The sequence below is a fragment of the Haliotis rufescens genome, unplaced genomic scaffold (assembly GCF_023055435.1).
Source record: "Haliotis rufescens isolate VD_foot unplaced genomic scaffold, xgHalRufe1.0.p SCAF_2, whole genome shotgun sequence".
In the NCBI taxonomy this organism is placed as follows: Eukaryota; Metazoa; Mollusca; class Gastropoda; order Lepetellida; family Haliotidae; genus Haliotis; species Haliotis rufescens.
In genome coordinates, this window is record NW_025963890.1 from 75,138,313 (window position 1) to 75,154,029 (window position 15,717).

At 39.8% G+C, this 15,717-nt stretch overlaps 1 protein-coding gene across 1 annotated transcript in view; it reads left to right on the top strand.

Moving 5' to 3' along the window:
• The first annotated feature begins 13,982 nt into the window (after window positions 1-13,982).
• Window positions 13,983-15,717, top strand: part of LOC124147601 (cAMP-specific 3',5'-cyclic phosphodiesterase 4C-like) — a 592,292-nt gene continuing 590,557 nt past the window's right edge. The window contains exon 1 of the mRNA XM_048400566.1: window positions 13,983-14,094. The gene's annotated coding sequence lies outside the window, so the exon portion shown is untranslated. The remainder of the gene's footprint in view (window positions 14,095-15,717) is intronic.

Genomic DNA, 15,717 nt, shown 5'->3' on the forward strand with positions numbered 1-15,717 from the left:
CATCAACCAAATCAGCAAGCCTGACCACCCGATCCCGTTAGTCTCCTCTTACGACAAGCATAGTCACCTCTCACAGCAAGCATGGGTTGCTCATGAACCTATTCTAACCCACATCTTCACGGGTCAAAATATAATTAAAATATTTTCATTTTTATTTGACTGAGTGCTTAAACTCAGATGGACTATATAAATATAAACTACAAATATCATTTAAATTTCATATAACTATTACCAGATACAGTTACAGATTATAAATAACAATTGATGGGGGCATTCAGGTGAGCACTGGTTCTTAACCATTTCAAGAAAAGTGGGGGGAAAAAATATTTCTAAGAAATTTAGCTCCTTAGTTTTCCATTAGGAACTTTATTTTTTTAGGTGTTTTCTGTTGCAAACATCATGTCCTCAGAAACCACTAGACCAAGGAAGCTGACTCTTCACATTCCTTTCCCCACCAACTGTATTGAAAAACCAATTCATGTCCATTACACAGCTATTCTTTGTCATCTGCTCAACACAAGTTGTTTGGTTTTTATAAATTTTAACCTTGATCGGACCTTTTTGTCTATTGACCATGATCTTAAGTTCCCCCAATATGCAAATCTAAATCTGTAAACTTCTCTGAAACTAGTTCAGTGTTTGTGTGAAAGGTATAGGAATATAAATGCTGAAAGCCAGATTTGTTGAGTGGCTGGCTTTGTTGACATTTTGAACTGTTGGCGACAAACGCATGTGAGCTACTGTGCCGTGACACAATTCTTACATACACCAAATGCTTTGTGTCACTCCCATTGTTATGTGTTATTGCATACAGTCAGTTTCACTCAAGATATTGTAAGACATTCCAGAATATGTGTAGGGATAAGAGCGATTTTATTATCATAAACTCCTCCGCTTTGAGCAATGTTCCAGCAATATCACGGCAGGGGACACAAGAAATTTTTTAAATTTTTTTTATAAATTTTTATTCAGTCATATACACAGGATACATATGCACTCGGAAAGCAATACAGCTTTATGAATACAAGTACTTCTCAAAAGGGTATGGACACAAGAAATTTCCTTCACACATTTTATCCATGTGGGAGATCGAACCTGGGTCTTTGGTGTAATGACCGGACGCTTTAACCACTAGGCTACCCCAACTGTGATCTCAAATAGACTCTTAAGTGGTTTTATTGTGAAGCACCTTTGCTCCTTCTCAGAGTTCAACAGCCATCTATCTACAAGTTGATGAGGTTACCACAGAACATTGGACATTACCAACTGCACATGTTGTGTGGTTGTAACGACCTCTACAGACAGAAACAATGGAATCATTTCCAGGATGATGGTCATGCAGCTGTCTGGTTGCCATGGTGATGATGGCTGTTATACAGGTATCCCATCTTTTGGCACCCACCATCATTTTCTCACCCAAGAAAGTTCAACCCTGATTACATGACTGAGTGCGTCCGACCGTGATAGTTTTACGAAACGTGAGGTTTTGGCAGCGTGACCTCAGACCTCTTCTATGCATTATATGGATGAGACATCTTTAGCAGCAAATTATGTTTGGTTACTGTGGGGACCGAATTATTGATATTTGTAATAAGATGTATTAGGGATGAAAAATGCATGGCATTGTCTGAGGCTGAATGATGGATGAACATAATATCTATACTTAAGGCCATTAGTATATTTAGGATCATGGGTGTAAATGCCAAGTGTTGGGTTCGTTCTGCGTGACTTGCACTGCCGTTTACAAATATAAAATCTGCCACTGCCATTTTACTCGGGTCAGAAATATATATACTAGAACAGGAAAGTTTAAGATTAAATATATTGTAACATCATTATTAATAGTCCATATTTTTATTGGAAAATAAGTTGGTTTTAGAAGCATTTTAGTTCATATTTATTTCTTGTACTATAAATAATGCATCCAATATCAAGACTTTCTTTTTGTCCAACCTGTATTTCGACAGACCACACATGGCCTTGAAATTAAGAAAGAAATAGAAAAAAATGCCTTTTTTTTCACAAATTTTAACTTGAAAGGGTTGGCCTTTTTTGTTCTATAGAATGCATGTAACAGGGAACAAGTATTACGAAAATCTGCAAGACGGTTGCTTTGTTTTGCTTACTGCACGATAGCTGTATGTCTTGGCAATTATATGGAGTGTGTGGCCGGGTCGCTGCTGTGGGCAAAAGGCAACAACTACTTACTTTCAATGCTCATTTTGTGAGTGGCAGCTGCTACTGGTAAGGCAGGACATGCTAACCCATCACCGATTTTCATTGATCCATTCACACCCATTGGAATCAGTTTCGAGAATGATTATTCTCTGATATTACGGTATCTTATACTATCACAAAGCTGTTGACATATAACAAAGTGCTAAGTTTTCTGATTAATGCTGTGTGCTCTAAGAGCTAAATAGTGATCCAGATTGATCCACAATGTTCTTCTATATGAGTATGTTCATCAGAGATCATGGATACACTCCAATACATGCTACTCTCTGGCCAAGCTCAAGGTTTTACATTTTCAACCCAAACCGAGGTGTGTTTTATCCACCTTATGATCTAAATGCAAGAAATACCGAAAACTTTTAGAAAACATCAAGATACCTTATAGTGGAATCACACAGCGTGTCGCTGTATAAAAGGAATTCGATGCAAGCGTTCGAGAGAGAAAACACGTGCAGCATGGACCAGCTGGAGTCATGACATGTAAAATTGAACAACTTCTCATCACCTGCCCTGGTGGCTCGGTGGGAAAACTGTGGTTTACAAAGCTTAACAGGATATGTGATGTTTCGAATCCTATCACTGATTTTTATGTACAAAAAATTCTGACTTTTAACCAATCATCAAACACAAGTCAAACCAATCATCAAACACAAGTCAAACCAATCATCAAACACAAGTCAAACCAATCATCAAACACAAGTCAAATCAATCATCAAACACATCAAACAAAAGGCAAGTTAGTAAAACCTAGGTATTACAATTGACATCTTCAAATTGTTTATTCATGGCAAACTGAAAGGCCATAGGCCCATCGTTCAACATATTCACAAGGTATGTGTGCACAACTAACAATGCATAATGTATGTACAGGGAAATATTTTGTAAAAATGTAATATTTGAGTTTTGAAATGTCAATTGAAATGTCAAAACTCAAAGCAGGTATAGAAGTAGACCATTTCAAAACCAAGACTTTCAAAGCCGAGGTTTGGAAGATGAGCTGGTTACAAGTTCACCCAGGGTTGTCAGGGACCTATTGCAATATGGGGTAATACGGTGATAGGTTTATGATCCTGGTTACCCTGTGAAAGTGGATGATTATTTTGCAGGTGGTAGGGTCTGTCCTGTGATGATGGTGGTTGTAGAATAAAGCTCCCTTGCAGGTTTACTGTTTGACACATGCAGTGTGGAGTGATGGGTTACAAGTGTTGGCACTGGGTCCTGGCCGGGGAATAGCTGTGTGATGTTTCATCCTGGATTGAGTGTGAACTGGTGTCAGACATGATGATTTAACATATGTGAATTCGACTTGTAGACTGTACTGCTGGCAGGAGATGGGAAGCTCACGCAATCTCGGTATGTAATTACCATGAGTTGTTGCCAGTAAGCTGACATTGTACCTTGTATACATGTCGGTATTCTGTCGGATTTGCTTGTTCAGCACAAATGTGCTGTGGTCATAAGTTTGTCTGGTGTTTCTTGTTTAATGCCACACTCAGCAATATTGCAGCTGTAAGATGGTTGCCTGACAATATTTGAGTCAGGTCCGGACAAACCAGTGATTGATGTGATGAACAAGCAGTCGGGCATGATGACACACGCTCATCCAAGTCACCCGGCCACCAAATCCATAATAATAATAATAATGATAATGATAATAATAAGGCTATTTATGTAGCGCAAAATCTGCATCACCGAGGGACATGCTCAATGTACAAATTAAGCATATGTACATATATACAACAGAGAGGGGTGGTAAGATAGTACCTGTGACCACATCTTGCAACAAGCACAGGATGCTACAGACCAATTCCAACTCAGAATCTATGCATGGTTACCAATAACTTTCTTTTCAATATTTTGATCAGTTAAAAGTTATAATGTAGGTGGGGCGGTCAGGTAGCCCAGTGGTTAAAGCATTGGCTCGTCACGCCAAAGACCTGGGTTCGATTCCCGACATGGGTACAATGAATGAAGCCCATTCCTGGTGTATGCCGTGATATTGCTGGAATATTGTTAAAAGCGGTGTAAAACCATATTCACTCACTCACTCACTCACTCACTCACTCACTCACTCACTCACTCACTCACTCACTCACTCACTCACTCACTCACTCACTCTAAAGCAGGTTGTGCCCCTATCGCTGAGGCAGCTGTTATGATCTGGTGTGTATAAATCAAGTAAGTATTTCATATTAAAATTTATGGTTTTTTGTATTTTTTTATGATTACTATTATAAATAAAAGTAGTTATACAGGGTAGGATGTCATCCTGTTTTACCACCGGCAAGAGGTCCAACCAAGTCAATTAATCAGGTTGCACCACCAAAATATTGGCTGCGCCATTTTATCATTTATTGAAACACTGTATTTTCAGTTAGTTTGAATATAATATAAATTCAAGGAGAAAATAAACTTGAAAATGTGCTCCAGTATTTTATTTTGGGGAAATCTGTCTATGGCTTTTCACATCTCCAGTAAACAGTCTTAAACAGAAGTTTCAAAGTGTCTGTTTGTTGCGATTGTAACCTCATGAGTGACTGTTCTAGTGGTAGTTGTGAAGAATTAGTTCTGCAAGTTCACTGCTTTCAGACCTGTGTATTTCACTATTTTCCTGAACTTTGATTCTAAAAGATCAGAAGCCAGTTCTACAAGAATTCAGTTTTCCACTTTTATCAAAAATAACTGCTGCTGTGCACATTTGGTGTTCCTGTTTAAATTTGTTTCAATATTGCTTTAAAAACTGTTTGTTATGCTGTCATGGTGTTAAGAGGCCAGCATATTGACGGCAAGAGAGCTCCAATCAGCAGAGCCCACGACCCCATCGCTGCGCAGAATGACTGGCTCCGGACATGTTGTTGGAGGCAAATTGAAGAGAAAGCTTCTGTGTTTTTCTTATGGATGAGTTACAAAATACTAATTGCCAGCTTGATTGGATTAGAAGCCAGTGTTTATCAAAGCCGAGATGGCTCGGTCGTATGCAGCCAATCACGGTGTACCCAGAGTTGCTTGCAACCAGCCCAGTACCTCTTTCACCGTTTCCATTTGCGTATATATCCTTTGTTTGCATTGGTTGTACAGCTCCCAAGTGCTGTCATCAAAGCCCTAAGGAGAGCTAGCGATACGGTCACTTTGATGTGTAAAGCTCTATTGTCATGCACCTCCCTGTCGCAGTTGTAGTAGTTGGGATATAACTATGGACTACCTCCGTGGTCTAGTGGTAGAGCATTCTCTCGGAGAGCAGAAGGTCCAGGGTTTGATCCCCAGCCACATCATACCAAAAGATGTCAAAAGATGTTGTTATTTGTTGTTACCCTGCCTGGCACTCTGTATTAAAAGGCTAAAAGGACGTTAAGCCCCATTTCACCTCAACTGTATAACTATGCAAAATAATACATAAAGATCACCTAAAGGCTTACATTAGGCTAGTCTGTTCTTATTTGAGAATAAGTGCATTTCGTTACAAGTTAGAGAAAAGTTTGGTCACATGATGAGCCTACAAACGTGATTTGGACACTGAAGCAGAAACTTCTCTTGTGGCAGAATGCTCAGGGTTGATCAGTTATTGTTTGCAAACAATGCTTCAGAACAATTGACATACTGGCCCTTTTAGACCTTCCTAACCCCAGATCCATTGACATTAGAACATACTTTTACTTATTCAATATTGCAACTAAATACTGTAAATCTGGATGTTTTTGTGAGCAGGAAAGTACTTCAGAAACTGATAGCAACACATACTCGCAATAGTTTCATGTCATAGTTATTTTTGCAGACCAGCAACAAAAAAAAACACGCTACACCATTCTCCCTTGTCAACAACAACACATGCATCAATAGTTTACAAAATCACTGACACAGAGTTACCATTTCATCAAATATAACACCTGCAAAAGCAGCTTTGATCTTTTGTAATCTTAACATGGTGTCGCAAAACTTTCCCAATGCAGTTAAGGCTATTGTTAGCCAGTCGCAGTAATTTCATGGCACAAAGCTTTCCAGATTTACAGTAGACGTATTTCTTAGCTCACATGGCAATGTGGAGGCAGCTGCCATATTAGGTGTAGCCACAAATCAATGGTGACGCTTCTGAAGCCTTAGGAGGTTTTCACCCTTGTTTATTTACTAGAGCCATAACACCTCAGTAGAGAGGGTTCAAGCTGTCAGCACCTGATGTCTCTATCTGTGGGGTGGAAATCAATAGTTCATCAGGCGTAACATAGATAATGAAGAGTCATGACAGTGTGTCAGTCTTGTGACAGTGTGGACAGAATATTGCAGAGTGTGGTGTTAAACAACAAACAAACAAACAAACAAACAAACAGGAGACTGGTCTGCTCTCCAATGTTTATGACAAGTTTGGGATTTCAGAAGGGCTCCTGGGAAATGTTTTAGGTGTTTACCATTGATGTGAAACCAATGGCTCTGTAGTGTAGTGGATAGAGCATCTGCCTGAAGAGTGGAAGGTTGGTGATTCAATCCCCTGGCCACATCACACTAAAGAAAATGTTAACAGATGGTAGTTGTTACCTGTCTGGCATTTGAAGGGGATAAAACAAGAGCTGGTTGTCTTGGAGTCAGTTCTCTTTGTCTGAGTTGGGCGTCTATGTTCAACTGCAGCATGGTGTCTATTGGTTAGCAATATGAAACCAATTTAAGTCCTGACTAGTTCAATATTGTACAAACGTAAAACCACATTTCACCTCTCCTTAAAAACACAATTCATAAAGGCTCTCTCTGTTTTACTCTGCCTGTCATGAATATATATATTTAATAATCTGCTGTATGAGACACTACCTACTGCAAACATAACAAGTTGAGGTACAAAACGAGGGACACATAAAACCCAATGTACCCTGAGTGATCCTGCTACAACAATTTATCTTACCAACATGTATTAGTTTGACATTGTAAGAGAATTCAAACAACTTACAAATTGATAGAAACAGCTGATCGATTGAGCTGAGGTAAGCTTGCGCTATGTCACATGACTTCCACTGACTCGGTGGGAAAAAGCATGCAGCCTTTTGCTTTGGAGCAGGGTACAGCCCAACTTGCTCATGGCGGGGTATAAGGGGTTTATTCTGCCTTTCAGAAATCCAAGTGCAGCCTGACCTGCTCATGATGGGGTATAGGGGATGTATTCTGCCTTTCAGAAATCCATGTGCAGCCTGACTTGCTCATGGCGGGGTATAAGGGATGTATTCTGCATTTCAGAAATCCATGTACAGCCTAAATGTTTCATCGCAGGGTAAAAGGGATTTTTTCTGCCTATCAGAAATCCACATGCAGCCTGTCTTGTTCATAGGGGGTTATAAGGGATTTATTCTCCAGTGGAGAAATTTATTTCCCTCCAAGGCGGGATACATAGTATTTTATCAAGATCACATGGACCAGTCAGATCTCCCCATTCTGACATGGAGTTATGATGAAGGTTTTTATTGTCAGTCCCACTTGTTACACAGAATTTCTGCTGCAGTCATGAATGCAAGACAGCACATTCCACAACACTAAAATATGTCTGTGAGAAAGTAGCGTCTATAACAGCCACACAAAAGAACACACCAATCATATTTCTGTAATTGAAAGCTTGTCTAGGCCAAATTATGAAGATATAGGAGTCCTCAAAACTATCATTTAAATAATATGAAGCCATTTTTTTCAAAAAAGAAATTCTGCAACCAAAATTATAACACTTCTTCCTCCACGTAAGCAAAGAACATCTGCTAACTTTTCTTTCAGTTGTTGCCTCATTTCCATGTACAGTTGAAGCCGTTGTCTCGAACTAGAAGTGTTGAAATGACGGTTGTGTTGAACTCACATTCTAATCCTTTAACTAGTTGTATCAGTATTTTAATCTGGATGGATGTCCTTCATCGCCTTGAATGTTAGCTCACCTTAAATGTTTATAATGTCTGCTCACCTTAAATTCTTGTAATGCCAGCTCACTTCAAAATCATAAAAAATTCTCATGTCAGCTCTCATAAAAATCATGATTAATTCCCATAATGCCAGCTCACCTTAAAATCAGGATTAATTTTCATGTCGGCTCACTTTAAAATCAGGATTAATTCTCATAATGTCAGCTCACCTTAAACAGTGTTAAAATCACAAGTAATTCCCATTACGTCAGCTCACCTTGAAATCAGGATTAATCCTCACATCACGCCCATGCACATCTTTTTTATGTTTATTGCCTTCCCATGTAATTACTTTTCCAGCAAAAATTTTATGGAAGCAAAAGGCTGCCATGTCCCTAAAAAGGTCAAACCCAAAAAAGCTCGCTGTGCATTTTTAACGAAATAATAGGATAATAGGATCAACGCAGCAATAGTTTCCATTTATTTTTAAGAGAGACTTTTATGGGTATTTTCCCCATCGTGTCTTCAGGTATTTTTCAGGTAAATTCTATAAAACTAGTGATTAAATTGGTTTGACTTCTTTGAGTGGCATTCAGATCTTGGTGTGATGAACATTTTATAGGAGCTAGCAAGCGAGTATGTTTTTATGCTGCTTTTAGCAATATTCCAGCAATATCATGGCGGGGGACACCATTAATCGACTTCACACATTGTACTCATGTGGGGAATCGAACCCGTCCTTCGACGTGACGAGCAAATGCTTTAACCACTAGGCTACCCCACTGCCCACACTTTTTAAGAAGACATTGGGGTGATGTGTAGATCCTGACACCTCTGTTATCCCATGCCTGATAAAAGTGTTAGAATCCACAGCAAAACGTCACCTTAACTTATAGTAGAGAACTTATCAAAACTCGTACTTGTAAATTGGTTTGGCCAATAATAATAATAATAATGATGATAATAAGGCTTATGATGAAAACAAGGCATTCCACAGTTTCTTTAAACGAGCCAAGGATGTGGGACATAATCTCAATGTCGGTGTTGATTTTGTTGATGGTTCTGTACTGCTGGACGGTACAAAAATGAGTGTCAACCAAGCGAAGTGCCATATCAAATCGGCCCAGACTCAGTTTTTCAAGATGAGGCTATCTGAACGACCACTGCATCAAGTTTATGTGCAGTGTGTTGAAAAGATCAGCAATCCTGCAGAGTCCTTCTCTTGGATGAAGTCATCTGGCCTGAAAAGTGAAACAGAAGGCTTTCTGTTTGCTGCTCAGGGCCAGTCACTTCCCACTCCAAACCGTCAATGTGTGAGTATGCATCAAAATGTAAATATGCAATGTAGATTATGTAATGAATTTAATGAGACTGTCCAACACATTGTCAGTGGATGCCCAGCTTTGGCACAAACACAGTATCTTAAACAACATGATGGTGTAGCTTGATCATTTTATTTCCATCTTTGCCATGCTTGTGGTTTTGACACAGAGGTCCACCCATGGTACGACCCGGAATATGCAGAGGGTGTCATGGAAAATGATAAATACAAAATTCTTTGGAATAGGCTTCAGCCTCAGATATATCCAGGCCAACAAACCTGATCTTGTCCTTTTTGACAGATTCAAGGAAATCATGTATATCATTGTACCAAGTTGTCTGACTCCACATTGTTTTCGGTGCCTTAGGTTTGGTACCTCCCAATCTGTTGACTGACACTGGGAGAGTACCCAGGGTTTACTACCAGGAATACAGCCCTTCTGACAATCTGGGTAATGCAGAAGGCTGCAGTGTTGGGGAATCTCTGAAAAGTTCTGGGTGGGTTTGACTTGGCAGCGTTTCCTGGGAGAAGTCCCATTCGCTGTCTGGGCTGCGTGTAGAGGGGACAAGGGCCCTGAGCTGATGATGAGCCTAACCAGCCTGACTGTGCCAGGATCACCCAAACCCTCTTTGCTGCTTTTTTTTATTTTAATCTGTAAATAATAATAATATTTTATTTCCCTGGCCACGTTGTGTCTTGCCTCAGCAGGGAGCAGATGCCTGAGTCTTCCCTTTAGCACTAGGCTCATTATCTTGGACAGGATTGCCTGCAGTTGCCTGCACTGGTGAAGTGACCATGAAATGTCTGAGTCCCACGATTGGATTCAAACCATGACCTTTCTGATTCAAGGATGGACGCCTTGTCCTCATGACCAAAGAATGAGCAAGCTGACAAGTTAAGGATGTCATCTGTTGGATGAGGCAACACCCTGCTGCGTCATACTCGCAGTCCGCAGAATTGTAGGGTACAGACACATATTTGACTCCATGCACTGCAAGAATAACATTCATTTGCTTTTGCTTAAATTTCCACTTCATTGTTTGATAATTGTACTAATTATACTAATTTGCACAACTAAATTCACTATTTTCCTGGATTTTTGCTCCTTGTCGTAAAAGAGAAATTGTGTAACATTTCAGCTGATGTTCTTATTACTTTTTATCAATCTCAGGTTTACCTTTTTTGACATCATCAAATCTTATAGGAAATCTCATCCATGTTTGATGTTTGTTTGATGTTTGTTTGATGTTCGTTTACACACAGAATATTGCGTGTTCATGTGAGTTGTGAAAAGGACTTTGTGAACCTCACATTTGCCTAAGTTTCCGAATTGATCAGTTTGGTATTTTGTAAATATTTCCTTGTCTCACAATTACGGGTTGAGTTTCTCTATATTGAGGAAGTCAGAATAGATTGAAATAGGTTTTGAAATGTTAAGGGTTAATCTTGTTATAACCTCACCTAAATCATATTAGATTGGTAAATAAGGAACACTACAGAGTCTGTAATGTTGAGTGAACCCAACATGACATTATGACAGTACTGTTATCCTACGTACACTACCTGCAATACACACATGGACTGTGATGACGTACACTACCTGCAATACACACATGGACTGTAATGACGTACACTACCTGCAATACACACATGGACTGTGATGACGTACACTACCTGCAATACACACATGGACTGTGATGACGTACACTACCTGCAATACACACATGGACTGTGATGACGTGAGTCAAATATATTGTGAAAACATACATATTTATATTGCCTGTGTATTACAGTGACCCACCAGTCCCAGCAAACCAACGTTTTTGTAATTTGTGTTCCGATGGTGTTGAAGATGAAAACCATTTCCTACGTCAATGTTCTGTTTATAATGATGTCCGCCGTAGTGAACGCCCGACCTTATTCAGTGATGGCTCTGCCACCAACTTGAATATATGGCTTAACGATAATACCCAAGGCCCTTCATTAGGTACAATGTGCATTAAAATGTTCACTCGCAGAAAACTGTTCTATCATTCATTAATGTTTTTATCCCAATATGCTTTTATTTATTTTATGTATTTTATTTCTTTTACTTGTTCCTTCTCTATGGAGTATATTATGCTAAGTTATGTATATATACTCATACACCTTATGTGTTTATAGGATTTCTGTTTATTTTTTAACCAAGGATTATTCTTCATTGTGCTGTCTCTCACAGCCCGTTTGGGTGGCGTTTGTACATGTGTTTTAATGTATCATGCTCCGCTGAGTTTTATCTTCTTTTTGTACAAATGGTGAGACAAAAATAAACCACTTTGATTGTTTGGTTGGTTGGTTGGTTGTATGTAAGAAACAAACAAAAGAATATAAATAAATAAAAGAAATGATCGGTACAAGTCGTGTTGAAATATAGCATCCATGTGTGTCTCATTCAATACTTGTACAGTAAAATGTAAACCAGTGTCCACTCATTACGGCTAAGATAGCAGGTGATGTTCCTTATTAATTAATTGTGGGTAAAATGTAAACCAGTGTCCACTCATTACGGCTAAGATAGCAGGTGATGTTCCTTATTAATTAATTGTGGGTAAAATGTAAACCAGTGTCCACTCATTACGGCTAAGATAGCAGGTGATGTTCCTTATTAATTAATTGTGGGTAAAATGTAAACCAGTGTCCACTCATTACGGCTAAGATAGCATGTGGGATCTGGTGTACAATCAATCAACTGTAGGCCCAAAGGTTCATTTCATCCGACTACTATTCAAGTGTGGAACACGCCTCCCGAGGACTTTATTAATGCTTGCTCATTAAGAGACTTTAACACTTTAGTCAATGGCCCTGACACTACAAATAAATACCTGGGCTAAAACTTTGGGTCTAGATTCGGTCCCATTATGCTTTGTTGCCTCAGACTCGGCTGCAGCGAACAAAACTCTCATAAATGTAATTGACATGTATCAGACAGGTCCGACTGGTGTTAATGTGGGTATCATTTCAAGGAGGCTTTACATTGTCTATTGGCATACAGAATCTACACAAATGTTAGAAATGATACGTATTTTTACACCCATGGGTATAACTTGAAAGCAGATTTGTATGGCCGATTTTCATTTACTGACATGGACATTCTTTATTCCATGATTTTTAATATTGTCAAAAGTAAAAGATTCGAATAGTAGTTATAATAATCTAAATATGTTTTGGACAAAATATTTAAATTGAGATACTGCATTCAAGTAACTCGGACACCAGGCTTACAGTTACAGGTTAATTCTATGTATTGCAGATACATATTCAACATGAACTGTAGTTGGCTTGTCCTGGAGTGGTATTTATATAAACATTATTTTGCTTGTTTATCAATCCAAATCTCATGAATGTAATAATAATATGTTTAAGCAAATAAGGACCTTCAGATTATCCCCTGGTTATCAGACAGTAATAACCATGGCTGTTCTAGGGTTAATCCCATTATGATCTCTGTGGAAGATATTTACACTCTGATGTCTTCCCGGTCCATGACTGGTTCCTCACAGTAGCTCAGACTGTGATCTTCAGCCTCTACATCAATACCAGTTAAAGGGTTAATGGAGAACACACATGCTGCTGGTAGCAGTAGATTACACAGAGCCGGGGACAGTCTCTAATGTGTTTGAAGCATGTTCCGAGATAAGCTAAGGTGGAAACGGTTGTAGGAAGAGTAAGAGATTAGGGGTTAATGTTATTGGGTATCTGTTTATTGAATGTAGGATGTCATTATGGCAGCAGTGATAGAGAGAAGGGTTTGTGTCAACTGTGGAGTGTAATTGACTTACAGCAGTGCTGAGTAACAGTTGGCAGTGTGTGCCTTGGGCTGTATAGAGTTAGCTTCCCACTTGAAGTATACGGAGGAAGTGTACACAGATTGATACAAACTCCACTGAGGAGGGAGAGACCAGGTAGAGGAGTATCGAGCATCGTGGATGGGAGTCGGACGGCTGAGTGTTGGGAGTTCTACCTGGCCACAAGTCCACATCATCAGCCACTGCAGTAATGAGGTGTTGGTGCTGTCAAGCAGACTTCCTCCTGTCTTCCAGTCATGTTTGGTATCAGAGGGACATTCAGCTCATATTAGCCACCGACTTCATTATTCACCAGTTGGGATATACGGTTAATGTGTGATCTGTGCTCTTGGAAAAGAAAGGACATTTTCTTTGGATGGAATATTTTGACATTATTATTCTTTCGGAAGTGTTGTAAGTCCGTCTTGATTTTTTGTGTGATTTGTGATTGAACTCACAGTGTACATTGACATTTGCTTTGTTAAAAGTGTAAGAGTTAACTGATTGAGAGTGCTTTATTGTGACATAACAGAGTGCCAGCTCTAGTAGACCTGTGCTCAAATTCTTCATTTGCGGATTTTCCAAGTTTGCCTGAGATGGATCCTATGGTTTCCGAGGATGACAGTGTTTGGATGTCTGTGAGTCGGGAGGGGGCGGTGGGTGAGGGAGGGGGGATGTGCGGTGACAACTCTGCAATCGAACCTCACCACTTGTGGTGCCATGGGACTTGGACAGCCACAGGACGTCCCAAGACACCAGATCTGAAGATACCAAAAGATGATAAAGTCGTCACTCACCATCGGCGCCTGATTCTGGGCAAGGTCACAAGACGCTCCTGGCCTATTACTTCAAGTCGGTAGGTTAAATCATGATGTGTTTGCAGGCAGATTACAAAATAATTGCTGTGATTTTCATGATGTACCATTAATCAGTTTGACAAACAGACTTGGAACTGAAGAGAAATACTGGAGTCTGTTGTTGCTTCATCCCTCTCTAATAACATAGATGTTTTTACAATGAAATGCTGTTCATACCGATAGTAGTGTCCTTACTAAAATCTTCCAGATCACATTTCCAGATTAATGAATCCTGGCTACAAGAGTGGCTTGTAAGCCTTCACAGAATGAGGGTCCGGATGAACAAGGTTCTTCTGTCAATATCGACAGTTTCAGGAATATTTATGATGTTTAGGCTTCTGCATTGTGTCTAGTAAATAGTTACCGTTAAATATGTTTATAATGAAAACGCTTATAACGAACTGACGGATATTGCAAACTTAATTTTTTGTTCTTGCCATTTGCCATATAGATGTTGTATATATGCTTATAACGAACTACGGCAATAACGAACTAAAATTAATGGTCCATTTAAGTTCGTTAGATCCGTAGTTTACTGTATTTATGAAGGAGGTTGAGAAAAATGCACACCCGAAAGCAGGCTGAAATACTTTGGTTGCTTCCAGCATGGTTTTCCATGGGTTGGTCTCAGTGCCCAGGTCTTGGAGCAACAGGTACTATTGTGAGAGTAAATATGTCCCCCTTAACATTTATTCTGGGGCAATCGATATACCAGGAGTATTGGTTCCTGTGGAACAATATACCCAGGATGAGGACTGTATTTCCCTCCCTTGGTCAATTTTTACATATGAATTCTTATTCCTCTGGAATATTTGTACATAGGACTGATTCATCACTCATACTATCAGTGTTGTTGTAACAAGAATGGATAGTACATGATTACCACCACCACCCCCTCAAACAGCCAGTCCACATCCACAAACATACATTTACCCACCTCACACTCATACCCACACCTACACCCACACCCACTCTCACAAACACCCCCCTCCCCACATGCACACACACTCCACAAACAAGCGCACACATACACCTTCCCCACCCATACCCTCACCCGCAAACACCCTCACCCGCAAACACACACGCCCACACCCACATACCCACCAAACACCCACATACCGACCCCACAACCACATAACCCCCCCCCCCCCCCCCCACAAACACACACACACACACACGCATACCCACAAAAAAACCACTCCACACCCATCCCACACCTTCACCTACACCCACAACAAAAATAATAACACTTACAAAACTGACAAAATGTCACCTACTTTTCCCAAAAGCTGCTTTCTTATGCTTTCACCACTGGTTTCACAGAGCCACGTTTGTCCAGCGGTTATATATCGGTGTCATATTGCTTACTGCAGTTGTAACTGTAACACAACACTCTCTCCCCATCATGGGGCATCAGGGTTATACAGGACAATAGGTCCCATACTGTGAAGCGACTACTTCAAAGGGTGGTCACTCTCGGTGACTTGGTTGATGGTGTATTACCCTCTCCAGACAGTGTGGATCAATTCTCATGATGTCAATGACTGGTTTGTCTGGTCCAGACTTGAATATTTACACACCACACTGTAACATTGCTGAGTGCGTCCATACACAACAAACAA